Raw genomic sequence first — 11,357 nt, forward strand, 5'->3', positions numbered from 1 at the left:
GGATTTCTGCCGTGGGGGTTCAAAATATAAAAAAGTAAACATACGCAGAAGCCTAAGGGGATTCAACATCTAATACATAGACATAAAAATAATTTTAATCTTATAAAAACAGTATTTTTTTTTTCCGCCGAGGGAGTTCGGATGAACACCCTCGGCTCTATGTGGCTCCGCCACTGAATGAGAGTATAGAATATGTTGGCAAAGAAGCTAAAACCGCTGCCTGTGGAAAAGAAAGATGAATGTCCATCAAAAATCTGTTACGTAAGTCATTCAAGGTGTAATTATTTAGGGAATTAATGGGTAATTATTTAATTGATTTATTTTCCAATTAATTGATTCATTTATTATTTATTAGTAGGTAAATTTACTATTGGGGGTAAAAATTGTATAGGAATAGTGCTTAAATGAGGGATAAAAATGTCGTTTAACTTTAGATGGATATTTTGGTAATTCAACTTTTCAACTTGGGTTCTTCCCACTTTTAGAATAGTATGATATGAAGAAATCCACTAAATATCTATAAACGTTTACTATGAATCCAATTATTATTGTGGTATTTATAAACATGACGTCTTTATAGAACCCATAAACTTCAAATTTTGGACCGCCTCTGACTACGATAATGCTTAAAAGCAGCTGTCTATGCATTAAAAATGCTAGTCTAAATTTATAGGATATTAAAAGACAATAGAAATCTACGTCCACGTGGTAAGGATAAAGTTTGCATACACTCTACACTCCCAAAAATCCACTTGTGAGATTACACTGAGTATGTCGTTGTTGTTGTAAGAGAGAATAGAAAATAGAGAAAAAATATGTGCCTATTAGGCATCCATAAAATTTCTGTATTAGTTTCATATTTGTATACAGGAACCACACAAATGTATACTTCATCTTTTAATTCAATTTTAGATGGTTGATAGAAGTAGTACAGTAAAAACTTATTGTACGACCACTACGCCAACAAATCTAACAAAGAGATCAAAACATCAGCAATCCATGTTGGTGAAGCACAAATCAAGCCTTTTAATTACTACTAGGTGCAAAGAGAAAGATGAGTGAGTAACACGGACAAAGAGATGACGAAGGGTCAAAGTAACGTCTGAAAAAAATAGCCAAATTTGAGGAATACTATTAACCCAGAAAATAGCTTAGTTGTTGGTGGAAATAACAACTAACATAGAGTTGCTCCACTGGGCAGAGGGAGTGTGCTGGCTACGGACTCGGCTAAACCCAATAACTTTGATTGAAATCCTGTATTTATTTTAAAATACATTAAATATGTACATTTTATTAATTTAGAACCAATAACTAAGAAGATTAGAATCTAAAACCCATAAGCTTCAAATCCTGGCTTCGCCTACAGCTCTACATTTGATCACACTATATGTGTGCACACATGACTGTATACATGGTAAACGCAGCTTTACACGTAGCGCCCAACTAGGAAAACACGTGGCGGTTAGAATAGGAAGAGTCGAGTCATTTCAGTGGACCAAAGAAGAGGACTACGGTTTCCGAGGCAAATCCACCATAGTAAATCCACTTCGAAGTGAGAGCCTGACAAGCTCATTAAATAAGGATATCACGTCTTGCAGCCGTTATTTTGAACGACGGGACGATTCGGGTTAACTATGATAAGTTAGGATTAAGACCATTCCGGGGTACGAAGTCGGGACGTGTGACCTTCGATTTTGTCGTAAGACCTAAGTGTGTATGATGTTATTGGTATGGAAACATTTAAGAAAGTTCGGGACCAAAAGTGGAATTAAGGGAAGTTGGCCAATAATTGAAAGGAATTGAGGAAATAAAAGAGGCCATGTGGCCGGCCACTCTTGGAGTGGGCCATGGCCACATGGTTGGCTATTATATGAAAGAAAAGATGACTTAGAGGGATCATTATTCATCACCTCAAGACCTAGAAAAATCAAGAAACTTGGAAGAGCAAAAGACCACCCTATTCGGCCAAGAACTAGAAAAGAGAGTCCAAGATTTAGCCACCAAAAAAATTATTCTTCCAAGCAAACCTACTAATTCAAGGTGCTTATTAGCGTGGAGTTGTTGTTTCGAAGCGTTGGATTGTTCGTTTTCATCCTTGGCCAACTTTGGACAAATTGAGGATTTGTGAAGAAAGGTAAATTCTAATCTTGTTTTATGAGTTATGAAGGGTTTATGTGTGTTGTTGTATGTTGTTATGGATGAAATTCATGAGATATGGCAATTTGAAGTTGAGGCCGTGTGTGTGTGTGTTGGTCGTGTATGTGTGTTGTGTGTTCTAGGTGATGAACTAAGTATTATGTAGTGTGTTTGGTTATTGTGGTGTGTTGAAATAAATGAAAATCATGAATATGTATGTGTGCAAGGTTGGCCGAATATGGCCTTTGATGTGTGTCAAGAAATGGATTAGTTTCCTTGGAATTTTGGTTGTTGTCGTTATGTGAATTCTATGTTGGAAATGAGAGTTTAATGATTCAAGTTGGTATTGTAAGTGTATGGGCTGTTTTGGAGGATTTTGTGTATTTAGTGTGATTTTTATGTTTATGGAAATGACATGGTTAGAGTATGGATTGTTGGAGCAAATTATGTCTTGAAACCGAGGAACGTGTTAGAATGGAAGTTCTCGGGTTTGGGGGCCAATTCGGGTGGAATGGAGTGTTTGTTGGGTTGTTGGAAATATTGTATGAATTATTTAAAGAGTTCTTGAATGTTGTTTGAATGGTTTTGGATTGATAATTGAATATGCGTTAGTTTGATTATATGTTGGTTTGTAAGTATGTAGTTGTAGTAAGCATAATTGGAATATTGTTGGAATGTGTGGAGAAGGATTTTTAATGTTCGAATGCGTTTCAAATTGATTGTGGATATTGTTGGAATGATTGTTGGTTTGTTGTGTTGTTGAATTTGGCCGAGTTGAATTCTCGGGGTTGGTCCATTTATAAAGGAAGTCTTTGCCCAATTTTCCGTAGGATTATGTGTTAGTTGGAAATGAACTTCTAAATGCTTGGTTGACGTTGGTATTTGTTGACGTTATGTAGATCTTGGAGAGTTCGAGATATAAGTTTGAGTTGGATTAGCGTTGTGTGCAAGCGAGGTATGTAAAGCTTAACTCTTCTTTCTTTTGGCATGTCTTAGTTCAATATAGGCCATGATACTAGCCTCGAGGAAATTCCATTCTCATGATCCGAGCACATCTATGATTCGCGTTTGTCTTTTGGCACTCGTGTGTTGATGTGAGAAAATATTGGTTTTGATGTTGTTGGAAAAATTGATTTTAAACTTGCATAAAAACTTGATTTTCAAAAGACTTTTATTTTAACGATGTTGAAACTACGAACGCTCATAACTTTCGACTAAGGGCTCGGATTGCCTCGATATCGTCGTGGGAGGTTGTATGACGTGTGATGAGTATGATTTCCATAGGCGGGCCCGGCTCGGGTTGACACTCGTCCGTGGGTCCCGCGACCTTCCTTTGTACATTTCGGATGACGTTTGAGAGAGTTTGGTATGACGATTTTCCCGATCCCCAAGTATGGTTATTTTACTTACTTTTTGAACCTATGATAATGATTTTATGCATATGGTTACTCACGACTACGCTCGTGCGGTTTGTTGGTATATCGTTCGCCGGTTCCGGGCCGGTTTTGTTGTCGTGCGCACTATGATATATTCTCGGAGTTATCTTTGTGCTACGGTTCCCGAGACCTCGCCATAGGGCCGGGTTCCGTTTATGGAGTTATCTTTGTGATATGGCTTATGATGTGTTGTGATGATGTGTTGCGTTCGGGGTTGTACGGAGATTTGAAACCTTCTGGTGTTATGCTGTGTTATGGCGCCATCGACAGGCGGGCGACCATATTTTCTGTGCCCTTTTGCATGTTTTCTATTTTGAAAATAAATATTTGGCATTTGGCAATGTACTTACTTTCGGTACTTCGGTTTCGAGTGTGATTCAGTTATTTACTGTATTTCCTGCTTTACATACTCAGTACATATTTCGTACTGACCCCCTTTCTTCGGGGGCTGCGTTTCATGCCCGCAGGTACAGACGACCAGTTTGGCGACCCGCCAGTTTAGGAGACCCATCCTGCTGTGTTGGAGTGCTCCTTTTATCCCGGAGCCTATATCTTGGTATATACTCGTTCGTTGCATATATATATGTGTGTGTGTGTTCGGGGGTACGGCGGGGCCCGTCCGTCATATGATTCTGTTGGTTTGTTTAGAGGCCTGTAGATGTATATGTGGGTTGTGTGCCTACCCGTACAGGTGTGTTTGTATATTATATGTTTTGGGCCAGTGAGCCATCGGATAGCCTTATCGGCTTTCGATATATGTATATATATGTGTTTGAGTTTGAGATGTGTTTGAAGTAGCGTTTGATATTTGTATCGGCATTAGCCAGCTGTGTGTGATTCGGGTTTGACGAATGCGTTTGGGTGCCCAACTCGGGCACTAGTCACGGCCTACGGGGTTGGGTCGTGACAAAAGTGGTATCAGAGCGGTTTGTCCTCGGAATGTCTACAGGCCGTGTCTCGTAGAGTCTTGTTTATCGGTGTGTTGTGCACCACATCTATAAACAAGAGGCTACAGGACATTTAGGATGTTACCTTTCCTTGAATCTTAGATCGTGCGATAGAACTGTGCTATTAGGATGACTCTTTTCTGATCAGTTGTTGTGGTTTTTCAGAGATGCCTCCGAAGAAGACGACGGCTGCCCAGAAGGGCAAGGCGAAGGCAGATGAGGCTAGTCGGGCGCCGAGGGTTACACGGGCTCGTGCGCAGACTAGGCCCGGCATTGTTTTACATTCAGAGGGTTTCGGCCACCCACCGCCCGGGGAGGCCGGAGTAGGCCCCTCGGCGATTCCGACGCCCGCTCCCCGGCCCAGGATACGGAGGGCGGGACGGCCGAGGGAGGCCGTACGGTTGTTGACCACGGCGGTGGCGAGGTCGGAGTTCGGGGACGCGGGCGAGAGGGCAATGATGATGGCGACAGGCGTGATAGCCGAGGGTTCGTGACTTCGACGTGTGGCCCCCCGAGTTTTTCGGGTCTAAGCCGAGGAGGACCCCCATGACTTCATTCGGGGGATGAGACGTGCGTTAGGACCGGTCGGGGCTTCGAGAGACCGAGTCGGTTGAGTTAGCCTCGCACGGACGCGAGATGTTGCGGCCAACCGGTATGAGTCTGGGAGCTATCCGGGGGTGAGGATGCTTCCCCGGCTACGTGGGACGAGTTTACGGCCGCCTTTCTCCGTCACTTTCGCGCCGGAGTTGCGGAGGGCAAGGGTTGATAGATTTACGCGAGATACGACGGAGGGGTCGGAGTGTTCGTGAATATAACTTGGAATTTGATTCTGCGGCCCGGTATGCACTGCTATAGTAGCGGATATGGCCGACCGAATGCATCGGTATGTGATAGGGTTAGACGACTACCGATTGACGGTACCGCATGACAATGGCGGCGCGACCGACATGGACATTGCCCGGTTGCGAGCGCACGCCCGGGAATGGAAGACCGGCATCGAGGGCGGCGATCCGGTAGAGATCGTGATAGGAGGCCGCCCCGAAGGGCCGGATCGGCGGGGTATTCGGGGAGATTTCCGCGGCGGGCGACCCCGGTATCGATCCGGTGGATATTTTCCGCCGCCGGGCGGGATACTCGGTCCGTTAATAAACGATTTGATGACGCGGGACCGTCCGGGCGGATCGAGTTCCGGGGCCTTAGGTCCTCGGCAAGCGGAGGTCCCGGTCGGATGAGACCACCCCGGACCCCCGTGCCCCCACCGTGGGAGGCCACACCGGGAGAGTGTTTCGGGCCGGTGGTGCTTGTTTTAGTTGTGGCCGTCAGGGCCATCAGATGAGGGATTGCCCGGCCAGGGTTAGTTTGGGCGGTGCGGCGCAGCCTACCGGATCAATTGCCGGTTCATCTTCATCAGCAGCTACGCGCCCTATGGGTCAGGGTGTGCCGGCATCAGGAGGCCGTGGCAGAGGTCGCGGCGGAGTCCCCAGTTCCAGCGGTCCTTCAAACCGCATATACGCTTTGGCAGGTAGGCGGGATCCAGAGGCGGCACCGAATGCGGATCCAGGTATATGAGCTTTTCTTGTAATGTCCTTATGTATGTGTATTTGTTGTATGAATGTTGTTTGATAGTGGCGAGTAGGGATCCGGAAGTCGATGATTAGCATTTATAAATAATGGGAATCTTCCCCGAGGTCCTTGTACGACCTTATAAGACTAGTTGAACATTCGAGGACGAATGTTCTAAAGGGGGGAAGGATGTTACATCCCGTATTTTGAACGACGGGACGATTCGGGTTAACTATGATAAGTTAGGATTAAGACCATTCCGGGGTACGAAGTCGGGACGTGTGACCTTCGATTTTGTCGTAAGACCTAAGTGTGTATGATGTTATTGGTATGGAAACATTTAAGAAAGTTCGGGACCAAAAGTGGAATTAAGGGAAGTTGGCCAATAATTGAAAGGAATTGAGGAAATAAAAGAGGCCATGTGGCCGGCCACTCTTGGAGTGGGCCATGGCCACATGGTTGGCTATTATATGAAAGAAAAGATGACTTAGAGGGATCATTATTCATCACCTCAAGACCTAGAAAAATCAAGAAACTTGGAAGAGCAAAAACCACCTACTATTCGGCCAAGAACTAGAAAAAGAGAATCCAAGATTTAGCCACCAAAAAAATTATTCTTCCAAGCAAACCTACTAATTTGAGGTGCTTATTAGCGTGGAGTTGTTGTTGGAAGCGTTGGATTGTTCGTTTTCATCCTTGGCCAACTTTGGACAAGTTGAGGATTTGTGAAGAAAGGTAAATTCTAATCTTGTTTTATGAGTTATGAAGGGTTTATGTGTGTTGTTGTATGTTGTTATGGATGAAATTCATGAGATATGGCAATTTGAAGTTGAGGCCGTGTGTGTGTGTGTTGGTCGTGTATGTGTGTTGTGTGTTCTAGGTGATGAACTAAGTATTATGTAGTGTGTTTGGTTATTGTGGTGTGTTGAAATAAATGAAAATCATGAATATGTATGTGTGCAAGGTTGGCCGAATATGGCCTTTGATGTGTGTCAAGAAATGGATTAGTTTCCTTGGAATTTTGGTTGTTGTCGTTATGTGAATTCTATGTTGGAAATGAGAGTTTAATGATTCAAGTTGGTATTGTAAGTGTATGGGCTGTTTTGGAGGATTTTGTGTATTTAGTGTGATTTTTATGTTTATGGAAATGACATGGTTAGAGTATGGATTGTTGGAGCAAATTATGTCTTGAAACCGAGGAACGTGTTAGAATGGAAGTTCTCGGGTTTGGGGGCCAATTCGGGTGGAATGGAGTGTTTGTTGGGTTGTTGGAAATATTGTATGAATTATTTAAAGAGTTCTTGAATGTTGTTTGAATGGTTTTAGATTGATAATTGAATATGCGTTCGTTTGATTATATGTTGGTTTGTAAGTATGTAGTTGTAGTAAGCATAATTGGAATATTGTTGGAATGTGTGGAGAAGGATTTTTAATGTTCGAATGCGTTTCAAATTGATTGTGGATATTGTTGGAATGATTGTTGGTTTGTTGTGTTGTTGAATTTGGCCGAGTTGAATTCTCGGGGTTGGTCCATTTATAAAGGAAGTCTTTGCGCCAATTTTCCGTAGGATTATGTGTTAGTTGGAAATGAACTTCTAAATGCTTGGTTGACGTTGGTATTTGTTGACGTTATGTAGATCTTGGAGAGTTCGAGATATAAGTTTGAGTTGGATTAGCGTTGTGTGCAAGCGAGGTATGTAAAGCTTAACTCTTCTTTCTTTTGGCATGTCTTAGTTCAATATAGGCCATGATACTAGCCTCGAGGAAATTCCATTCTCATGATCCGAGCCTGTCTATGATTCGCGTTTGTCTTTTGGCACTCGTGTGTTGATGTGAGAAAATATTGGTTTTGATGTTGTTGGAAAAATTGATTTTAAACTTGCATAAAAACTTGATTTTCAAAAGACTTTTATTTTAACGATGTTGAAACTACGAACGCTCATAACTTTCGACTAAGGGCTCGGATTGCCTCGATATCGTCGTGGGAGGTTGTATGACGTGTGATGAGTATGATTTCCATAGGCGGGCCCAGCTCGGGTTGACGCTCGTCCGTGGGTCCCGCGACCTTCTTTTGCACTTTTCGGATGACGTTTGAGAGAGTTTGGTATGACGATTTTCCCGATCCCCAAGTATGGTTATTTTACTTACTTTTTGGACTTATGATAATGATTTTATGCATATGGTTACTCACGACTCTGCTCGTGCGGTTTGTTGGTACATCGTTCGCCGGTTCCCGGGCCGGTTTTGTTGTCGTGCGCACTATGATATATATTCGGAGTTATCTTTGTGCTACGGTTCCCGAGACCTCGCCATAGGGCCGGGTTCCGTTTATGGAGTTATCTTTGTGATATGGCTTATGATGTGTGGTGATGATGTGTTGCGTTCGGGGTTGTACGGAGATTTGAAACCTTCGGTGTTATCTTGTGTTATGGCGCCATCGACGGCGGGCGACCATATTTTACGTGCCCTTTTGCATGTTTTCTATTTTGAAAATAAATATTTGGCATTTGGAAATGTACTTACTTTCGGTACTTCGGTTTCGAGTGTGATTCGATTATTCTTGTATTTCTGCTTTACATACTCGGTACATATTTCGTGCGACCCCTTTCTTCGGGGGTTGCGTTTCATGCCCGCAGTACGGACGACCGGTTTGGCGACCCGCCGTTTAGGAGATTCCCATTCTGTGTGTTGGAGTGCTCCTTTATCCGGAGCCTATATTTTGGTATATACTCGTTCGTTGCATATATATATGTGTGTGTGTTCGGGGGTACGGCGGGGCCCCGTCCCGTCATATGATTCTCGTTGGTTTGTTTAGAGGCACGTAGATGTATATGTGGGTTGTGTGCCTACCCGTACGGTGTGTTTGTATATTATATGTTTTGGGCAGTGCGCCATCGGATAGCCTTATCGGCTTTCGATATATGTATATATATGTGTTTGAGTTTGAGATGTGTTTGAAGTAGCGTTTGATATTTGTATCGGCATTAGCCAGTTTGTGTGTGATTCGGGTTTGACGAATGCGTTTGGCAAATTCAATTGTACACTTTTCGGGGGTAAACGGTTTGGCACCCACGTGTGGGCCGAGGATAATAGTGGTGGTTTGTTCAAATCTCACTTATTTCATTTGAAGTTTTCTTGTAACCAGGATTTTATCAGAAATGTCTAGGAGCCAGGATCACAAACAACAACAACAACGTTATTAGCAATAACGAGGCACTGGCTCTTGATCCAGTAATTGGTGAAATTAGGAATGAACATATTGCTTCAGCTCGAGGGTCCAGAAGAAACAACAACAAAGACGAAGCAGAGAATGTGGTGCGAGTGGACAAGACTAATTTAGACAAAATATTTGACATGTTAGATAAGCAACAACAAGCAATTACACAGTTGCAAGATAACGGGAGGAATGTGTCAAATAAGGATGTTGAGGCTCATACGGAAGGTCGGGGTGATGGGAATGACAATGGTTCGGAATCGATCAAATCCTCAGAGATCTTGAAATTGCTCCAAGATCTCAGTAATCGAATGGAGAGGAATGAAAAGAAAGTGGACATTGTCAATTCACGAGTGGACCGGATTCCTGGGGCACCGCTGATTTTGAAGGGTCCAGATTCCAAGAAATATGTTTAATTGCCATTCCCACCAAGTGTTGCTCTGAAGCTAATCTTGAAACGGTTCAAGATGCCGGACCTTCCAAAGTATGATGGGACTACGGATCCACAAGAACATGTGACGGCATATACGTGTGCAATCAAAGGAAACGACATGCAGCCGGATGAAATTGAGTCGGTTATGCTCAAAAACTTCATTGAAACGTTGGCCAAAGGAGATAGGATTTGGTATCTTCACTTACCTGAACATTCTATTACGTCGTTTGCTATGCTTGCAGATGCATTCATCAAGGCTCATGTCGGAGCGAAAAAGGTGCAAGCGAGGAAGGCCGACATATTCAAAATAGCCTAGAAGGATGACGAGTTGCTACAGAATTCATGACAAGATTTCAAAAGGAAAGATTACTTTTCCCCCGCAGTACCAGATGAATGGGCAGCGAGAGCTTTTACTAAGGGCTTAAATCCAAGAAGTTCTAGTGCATCACTGAAATTAAAGGAAAATTTGTTGGAATATCCAGCAGTGACATGGGCAGATGTGCACAACCAGAATGAATCAAAGATACGAGTAGAAGATGATCAGTCTGAGCTTTCAACTCTGGCTGCAGTAAGAGTCAAGGGAAGAGAAAAGTTGAAAAAAGTAGCAGATTCGGACTTGAAGGTGTTAAAGGATAAATATCAACCCTATGGAACTTCAGAGCGATGGAATTTTCAATCGGATCGAAGGCAAAGTAATTGATCCTTTTCTTTCAATAGAAGCGGTGGTGACAAGCGTTATGATCACAGACCTTCAAGCAAAGGATTGTAAGATAAAAATACCGCTGGGACTTCCTTTGTTAATTATGTTGATAGTCCCAGCCTGTCCGAGTTTAATTTCTGCATAGATGCGGCAGAGTTGGTGTTAGAGTTTGGACGTATAGAAGGTGCTAACTTTTTGAAGGATATCCGGATAGATCCTAATTTGAGGGATCAGAGACTAATCTGTGCATTTCATCAAACGCATGGTCATCGGACAGAGGATTGTCGTCATTTGAGGGATGAAGTGGCACGTTACTGAAAGAGGGTCACCTGAGGGAATTCTTAAGTGAGCTGGCCAAGGAAAATTATGGAAAAAATAAAGATGCAAACAAACCGGTGGAACCAGTCAATCCTCAGCATGTTATTAACATGATTATCGGAGGAACCGACGTGGCAGAAACCACCATCGTTGCGTCAAAGAAAACCAAATTGTCGGTGAATCGAGAATAGAGATCCAAGGATTACTTACGCAATGAAGCGATCACATTTAACCATGAGGATGCTGAGGATATTGTCCATCTGCATAATTTTGTGCTGGTAATTTATGTTAAAATAAATAAATTTCTTGTTAAATGTATTTTGATTAATCTAGGTGGCTCGGCCAATATAATCCAATGGAAGGTGATAGCAAAAATGGCTCTGCTCGAACAAATTGTTCCAGCAGTTAGAGTTTTGAATGGTTTTAGCATGGCGAGTGAAACGACAAAAGGAGAAATCATCCTAACGGTTGATGCAGCAGGAACGGTCCAATTGATAAAGTTTAATGTTATAGATGGGGTGATGAGATACAACGTCGTTACGGTTCGCTTTTACAAGGGTTACGGCATAAAAGTTACTACGAGGTTGTTGGTACTCTAATTGGATTTTAG

The sequence above is a fragment of the Lycium ferocissimum genome, chromosome 6 (genome assembly GCF_029784015.1).
Source record: "Lycium ferocissimum isolate CSIRO_LF1 chromosome 6, AGI_CSIRO_Lferr_CH_V1, whole genome shotgun sequence".
Lineage (NCBI taxonomy): Eukaryota > Viridiplantae > Streptophyta > Magnoliopsida > Solanales > Solanaceae > Lycium > Lycium ferocissimum.